The sequence below is a fragment of the Amblyomma americanum genome, chromosome 2, assembly GCF_052857255.1.
Source record: "Amblyomma americanum isolate KBUSLIRL-KWMA chromosome 2, ASM5285725v1, whole genome shotgun sequence".
NCBI classification, from domain to species: domain Eukaryota; kingdom Metazoa; phylum Arthropoda; class Arachnida; order Ixodida; family Ixodidae; genus Amblyomma; species Amblyomma americanum.
In genome coordinates, this window is record NC_135498.1 from 209,696,788 (window position 1) to 209,705,161 (window position 8,374).

Here is an 8,374-nt window from a genome sequence, read left to right on the forward strand (position 1 = left end):
ATGACGTCACGACCCTGTATACCAACGAGGAAGGATGTAGTGACACCATCAGTGTTGTACTGTGACCATTATGGGGTGTTTGAATTACCTGCTGAAAGCCATGTGATTGTGACGTCGCGACCCTGTCGACCAATCCAGATTTCCCTGATAGACCAACGCCGACATCGGGTTTTCCCCTGAACGTCACACTTAACGCTATAGCGTTAAAACTGCAAGGCGAGAAATCAGTGATCGCGATGGCAAGATGCAAGTTTATGATTTATGGGGGTTTATCGCCCCAAAGTGACTCAGGCTAGGAGGGACGCCGTAGTGAAGGGCGCCGGAAATTTCGACCACCTCTGGGGCTCTTTAACGTCAAGTCAAATCAGATTTATTTACATCATCATGACGTGTACAGGCAAAAAGCAAACATTTCCGCTTAAAGGAGCCGGAGCCTACCTGCAGGGAGTACCGCAAGTACAAAAGTAAAAAAAAAAATCCATACACACTATGGAACACAATGTAATACAAGAAATTCAGTGCCATCGATATCCTATTACAAATACTTTGGTGTTAACCTTTCGTCCGATCTTTCATGGTCTTTTCATATCACATCCATATGCGCTGCGGCCTCAAAGTCATTAGGTTACATACGCCGTAACTTACGAAATTATCCTGCTAATATTCGAAAACTAGCATACCTAACATTTGTTCGACCACAACTTGAGTTCGCTTCCTCCACTTGGTCTCCTTATTACAACATGGTCACCACATTAGAAACCATTCAAAATAGGGCCGCCTGATTCATCTCTAAAAACTATAACTACCATTCAAGCGTCACTCAGATTAAAACTGATCTTTCTTTGCAATCTTTAGGCATACGCCGTGACATCGCTTTGCTAACATTATTTCACAAGTACGTGCACTCCAATAGATCATGCTCATTTCACCTAGATGTCCCATCTCGCACATCCAAAAGGTTGCACAACCATCTCAGTTTTACACGGTTCTATGGTGACACATTAGCTTTCAATTAATCAGCACTTCCGCGAGCCATCAGATAATGGAATAACCTCCCAGATAACATCGCCTCGCTGTCTAATCCGGATACCTTCCATCACCAACTAATTTCACATTTCACTGAAGCCATCTTAACATGTTGATGCAATCTCTTTCACGCGTTCTGCTACACATTGCGTTTATTTTTTTCTCTCCTTTTGTTTCTATTTCTGTTTCCAAATTTTGTTGACACTAGTAAACGCGCCATGTGCTTTTTAATTTTTTATTTTGTGTGATGCACCCTGGGTCCCTTTTTTGGATTTATTTCGGTGTTCCTATGTCAACGTTACATTTACTTACCCCTATATCAACTGTTCTGTATTATACTGAAGTGAATCCAATTTTTTACTGATCATGTATAGTACCTTGTTTTCTTGTCTTTGTTTGTCCCCTTTTAAATTTGTTGTTGATGTTTCGCCGCCACCCTTACACATGCCCTACGGGCCTGTAAGGTAGTTCAAATAAATAAATAAACTCTTCGTGCATGATCATTAATACTCATACGAGTTAACAGAGATGCAAATATCATACGTGTCACATTTTAACACAAAGGCCATACAGCGGCTTACAAAAAATACTCTCTTACAGTTTGTGAACCATCTTTAAGCAGCGCGAAACATAGGACGTAGCGGAAGAAACAAGAGACGACACGAGCGCTCTTGTCGTCTCGTTTTTCTTCCACTACGTCCTGTTATCAGCGCTGCAGAAAGATAAATCCATTCCAATTTGCCCAGTTTTTTCTTCTCGTTTTGTGAACCAGATGATTCAAGAGAAAAACGTTCAAAGATGATTTCTTGAATAGCCTAGGAACTGCATGATGCATCTTATGTCGACCATGTTCTGTACGCCATGATCGAGGAAATGTTCCAATGTTCGTGATTTCGAAATGAGTATGGCGCTTTGTTTGGTTCGAAGAATAACAATTCTATCAGGAAGTGGTCACAGTGAGAAATCAATTTTTTTATATCTTATGGCTAAGAAGAATTCGTATAGATTATGAACCGGTATAATTATGAATCGCCTAAACAGTTCGTCGGTATGTGTTAAGCACTCAGCATTTGCAATATAACGTACTGCTTTCTTTTGCAGCATCTGTATCTTGTGCAGGTTAGTTTGAGTAGCAGTTCCCCATGTAACTAGCAAGGACGACGCAACAGCATGATGGCCAGAACAAGAAGAACGATTGCTTTATTCAAGCATTCGATTATATAGGCGCGGGAACGTGTGCCGAGAGTATCTCCGCATTTAGGGTGCGCAGTCATGCTACAGTGGCCTTATCGGATACATCGCTTTCCGGTAACAAGTAAAACCTCCGGTAACAAGTAAAAACTTGTTGAAAGTTCATCGCACCACACTTAAGGATTATACAGACATTTGATTAAAACGTTCGTCATACTGAAGACGTTGCGGTGGCTTCACGGTTCGGGTCGACCTTCTCAAAGCTGCCGGTGGTATAACCGGGGTCGCAGGGTCGCCCGTTGTCGATGGTTGACGCCTGACTGTTTGCGAGGTTGGAGCTGTCGCTGTTGAATGGTAGCCAACGTCGCTGTCCGCAGGGGTGGTATTGATGTAGTCATCGCTTGCCTCTAAGAGCCGTTCGCCGGTTTGCAGTAGGTGACGGCATTGTGCCTGAGGAGCTTCTGGGCCTCCGTTTTTACCAGGTACGATCTTGGGTAGGGCATACCCATCACTTGGGCTGTTCGGGACCATGCAGTATCTCTGACCCTCACGATGGTACCATTTTGGAGAGGAGGCAAAGGCCTTCCAGCTTGTTTTTGACTGTGCTTATTGACATCGGTCGCAGTCACCGCACTGAATTCCGGGAGGTTGGCGCGAAGACGCCTTCCTTGCAGGAGTTCACCAGGGAATTGCCCGTCCTCCAGTGGCGTAGTGCGGTAAGCCAGCAGGCCCAACCAGAAATCATGCCCCGAGTCTGCAGTTTTCTTAGAGATGCGCTTCACAATCTGCACACCTTTTTACGCAAGTCCGTTAGACTGCGGGTAACGAGGGCTGGATGTAGTGTGTGAAGTCAAATTGACTTGAAAACACAGCAAATTCATAGCTAAAAAATTGCGGAGCATTATCAGTACATACTTCAACTGGCACGCCAAATCTTGCAAAGATAGCACTGAGGGCTGCAATGGTTGATCGCGCCGATGTGTCTGGCAGTTTCTGGACTTCTGGAAAGTTTGATAAGGCATCAAAAACAACGATGTACGAGTCTCCCCCGAACGAAAAAATGTCAACCATAACTCTATACCATGCACAACCTGGCACGAGTCGCATTTGAAGCGGTACCTGCGGCTGTTTGTAAGCGTATTTGCGACATGTAAGACACATTTGCACCATAGAAGTGATCGCAGCGTTGAGCCCTGGCCAAAATACGAGATGTCTGGCTCTTTCCTTGCATTTTTTCATGTCGAGATGACCTGCATGAATTCTTTGCAGCATTGTTTGACACATGCTTTTCAGGATAACCACTTTCGGTGCCTTTAAAAGTATTCCGTTGACAAATGAGAGTTCTTGCTCAAAAGGCTTGAGGTCACCTGGTACCGGTAGCCCCGACGACAAACTAGTGATTACAGACTGCAGGTAGCAGTCACGAGCAGTTGCCTCCTGCAGTTCTTTCTGCGTTTTTTCTGTGACTCTGCTGCCTAGTAGCTGGACTGCGTGAACTTCGACGTAGCCCGTGGCACCAGCCTTGTTTTGGCTGTCAGCAGTCGATTGGGACAGCATGTCAGCAAGCACAAGGTGCTTTCCAGGAATATACTGCAAGGCAAAATCATAATTGAGCAATCTCAGAAAGAATCGTTGAAGACGAGGCGGCATGTCACCGACTTCCTTTTGAGCAATTGCCAAAAGTGGCTTGTGGTCCGTTTCGATTGTCACTTTCCGCCCATAGACGAATTGGTGAAATTTTTCGTATCCGAAGCAAATTGCTAGGGCCTCTTTCTATCTGAGCATAACGATTGTCTGCTTCAGTAAGGACTCGGGATGCGTAAGCTACGCGCCGCCACTCGTTGTGACACTGCAAAAGAGCGGCGCCGACGCCGTTCTGCGATGCGTCGCAAGATAACTTTGTTTCCCTTCGCGGGTCGAAGATCGCTAACACGGGTGCGGTGGTTAAAATTTGCGTGACGCTTTTCCACTCTTTGGCGTGGTTTTCCGTCCACTCAAACTCCGTGCCAGCTTTGATAAGGGCTCTTTAAAGCGCCGTTCTTTCAGATAGCTGCGGCACGAACTTGCCGAAGTAGTTCAACACACCAAGCATACGGTGAACATCGGCCTTGCATGTTGGCACCGGCATTTGAACCAAACTTTCAACGAGCCCTGGTTTTGGCGATATGCCTTTCCCGCCTGTGATATCGCCCAGAAAACGTAGCTCTCTTACGTCGAACTTGCAATTTTTGAGGATTAAACGTTAACCCATCTGTTCCAGCAGCTTTCAACACAGCTACCAGGCGCTTATCGTGCTCTTCCTTCGTTGAGCCCCAGACTAGGATATCGTTTATATAGATAAGCACGCCAGGTAGACCATCAAATGTCTGACAAAACGCCTGCTGAAACACCTCAGGAGCGGACGAGATACCAAAGGGTAGCCTTAAGAAGCGGTATCTGCCGAAAGGTGACGCGAACGCACAGATCTTGGACGTTTACTCGTCCAGGGGCACCTGATGGAATCCAGCGTTTGCATCCACACAGCTAAAATAGGTAGCTCCAGTTAGTCGTGCTTCCAAGTCCTCGCGCCTTGGTAAGGGGAAGTGTTGCCTCTTGGCGTACATGTTTACTCTTCTGGGGTCCATGCAAACCCTTAAAGCACCGTATTTTTTCTTTACTAAGACCAGAGGGCTTACCAGTCTGTGGGCCCCCTTTCTCTGACGATGATTCCCGCACGCGTCATCCGCTGGAGTTCTATCATCAGACATTCCTGAAGTGCCAGTGGAACCCTACGGGTCGGCTGAACGACTGGAACTGCGCCTGGTTCCAGGACCATGCTGTACGGAATCTTGAAGCAGCCCAACCCTTGGAAGACGTGCCTAAAATCTTTCAAAAGTTCATACTCATGGAACACATTCACAGTGTCCACCGAGCGTTGAACCAACCCGAGCGCCTCACTGGCATCGAGTCCTAGGATGGCTTGACGCCGATTCTTTACGACGAGAAATTTGATGGTAGTCTCGGTGGCTCTCACTGACACTTTCTGTGACGTTGTTCCGTAGCTTGAAATTGCACCCCCGTTGTATGCTCGCAGCACTGAGCAGGTAGGTTGCAATGATTCTTTGGTTTGAAGCTTACGGTATATTGAAAACTGTAGCAAGCTTGCCTGCGAACCAGTGTCCACCTTGAACATAACTTTATGGCCACTTACACGTGCTTTAACTGTCCAGTCCTTCCTGTGACCATTTTGGGAGGTTATTGCAAGAATTTCAAAGTCATTTTCGTCGACTTTACCGACTTCACTGACGGTGGTCGACTTCCGGCAACAACTTGCAAAGTGGTTGAACTTGCGGCAAGAATGACATATCTTACCGAACACTGGACACTGTTTAGGCCTATGTTTACGGTTGCATTTACTGCAGCAGTACTCCTGATTATCGCGACACAGCTTTTTGTCGCATTGCTGCTGTTTTTTCGTCGAGACTGTGCGACTTCAAATACTGTCAACGCAGTCTTCTGACTTATTCCAAACTTGGCTCGTTAGTGCCGCCGATTCTGCAGCCTTGCACAATTCTTCAACGTTTAGTAGCGTTAGGTCTTTTTCGGCGAGCATTCTTTCACGAAGTTTTGAGTTATTTGTACCAAACACAATTTGGTCTCTAATCAGTGAATCGTGCTGATCCCCAAAATTGCACTGGGTTGCCTGTCTCTTTAAATCGCGCACCAATTTCTCAAAAGGCGCCTTCTCCATCTGGCTCCTTGTACGAAATACATATCTTTCATGAATTTCGTTGCTAACCTCAAAGAAATAAGCGTCGAACTTCTGCACCACAGTTCCAAAGCTTTCCTTGCTTTCTCCGGGGCCGTACTAGAAATTGTTGAAGATGTCGAGCGCTTCGCCTCCTGCGAAGCTCAGCAAGAGTGCAGCTTTTGAAGCATCACTTTTCAGGGCCTTCTCTACTGTCGTTGCTTGCAGATACAGCTAAACTTTTGCTTGAAGTGCTGCCAATTTTCCGATAGGTAGCTCGATGGACGCAAAGGTTCCGGCACCTTCAGTAGGTCCATTCCGCGCCGTTACTGCTGGGCTTCGGTCCGCGGCGGCCACTTCTGACACCATGTAACTTGCAAGGACGACGCAACAGCATGATGGCCAGAACAAGAAGAACGATTGCTTTATTCAAGCATTTGATTATATAGGCGCAGGAATGTGCGCCGAGAGTATCTACGCATTTAGGGTGCGCAGTCATGCTACAGTGGTCTTATCGGATACACCCCAGACAAGGATACATACGACATGAATAATGATTTGTATATTATTGATTTAATCGATACAGGTACATAGGAGTGCAAATTTCGCGAGCATTCCGGCGCATTTTGATAAATTGGTTGAAGTGGTGCTAATCTGACGGTCCCAGCTCATGTTCTTGTTGAAGAAAACTCCTAATGTTCTTACTGTGTCTTCCGCCTCTATAATAGAGTTGTCTATTTTTAGTCTGTCTGCTGTAACTACCCTCTGCCGGTAATTAAAAAGTGCTACTTTTGTTCTCTTACTATTTTTTGCAGGCAATATGCTGCGCTCCCTGATTTCAATTTTTTTGCACACTGTTTGCAATGAGTTATGGAACGTAATTGCTCCTAAACAAGAGACTCGGGTCGTTTGCATACAAAAAGATATTTTGGAAGGTTGCTGATACCTGTTATGTCGTTTATGTATACAACTATCAATAGTGGTCCTGAAATACTTCCCTGTTTACTCCAGCGGTTATAGGCTGAAGAGTTGAAGCATGCTGCTCTGTTGTTACACACTGATACCGACGCTGCAGGCAAGACTTTAGTAGACAAGCTGCACTGCCACGAATTCTATATCTTTCTAACTTCCTGAGTAGTATTCATGGTTGAGGCGATCACAAGCTTCCATAAATCCACAAAAACACCTATGCACATCTCTGTGTTGTCGACTGCCTCAAGGATTATCTCTTTTTTGCACAAGTAGGGCTGTTTCAGTGGACCTGTTTGTATCATTCGAGGTAGCTAGCGAACAAAATCCGTTTATTGCTGAACGTACAGTGATTTTATAGCCACAGGGGCTGTGGCAAACAAGGCGCGTATCTAGTCTTGATGAGCACGATGAACGGCCGCACCAGGCATGACACGTGTGTCTTTCCCGATACATCTTCCCTCCTGTGGAGAGTAGACGCGCAGTTGAAACTGCGGTCGTGCCGCAGGCGCTGCGGTGGTCGCCTATCTCTGGTATCATCATCATCATCATCATCATTTATTAACCCTTAAGGGTCCCGTCAGGGACATTACATAAGGGGGGGGGGGTGGTACAGGGGTGTTCAGCCGTCATACATGAATATAAATAGAATGAATATAATATAGAAGGAATATAAAAATACAGAAAAATATAGAAAATATAGAATAGAAAAAAAAAGTAGCACAAGACGAAAAAAGACAAGTAACAAATTCAAATAATCACGTCATGACAGAGTGTAGCAGAAATATAAACAAAAACAAATTGCAACTTTGGAAGTAGCACAGGATGGTCAGTTAGCAGGGCTTGGAAGCTGGCATAGGGTGCAGGAAAAAATTATTTGTTGTTGAGATGGTCGATTAGGAGCTGTCTGAATCTGGAAGGATTAGTCTCAATGATAATGTGTTCGGGGAGGTTATTCCAGCTTTCTATAGCACTGGGAAGGAAAGATTTATTGAAATAATTGGTGGAGCCGTGCAAACGCTGCATGCTTAAGGAGTTAAATAAACGACGAGATGATCGTACCGGAGCTCGTAGAAGGTTTTCTCGAAGTGCTGGAAAGTTAAAGTACAGTTTGTGAAAAAGACAAAGAATTGAAGTTTTCCTGCGAAAGGCTAATGACTTGATGCCGAGAGATGATTTCAACGCTGTGATGCTGAGCTGAGATTTATACTGTGAGGTGATGAAGCGTGCTGCCCGATTCTGGATGGCTTCGAGTGAATCTATCAAGTAGGCTTGGTGAGGATTCCATATTGTTGAGGCGTATTCTAGTTTAGTTCGAATGTACGTTTCATATGCTAGTTGTCTGGTGGCTGCTGTGGACATGGAAAGTGATCGCCTGATGAATCCGAGTGATCTGGAGGCACTAGCACATAGTTTCGTGATGTGATTAGCCCAGGTTAGGTTGGTTGTTATCTCGATGCC

General features: G+C 45.4%; 2 pseudogenes; both read right to left on the bottom strand.

Moving 5' to 3' along the window:
* Positions 1-2,400: 2,400 nt before the first annotated feature.
* Positions 2,401-3,288, bottom strand: LOC144120355 (uncharacterized; annotated as a pseudogene).
* Positions 3,289-4,956: 1,668 nt separating this feature from the next.
* Positions 4,957-6,261, bottom strand: LOC144120356 (uncharacterized; annotated as a pseudogene).
* Positions 6,262-8,374: the final 2,113 nt, after the last annotated feature.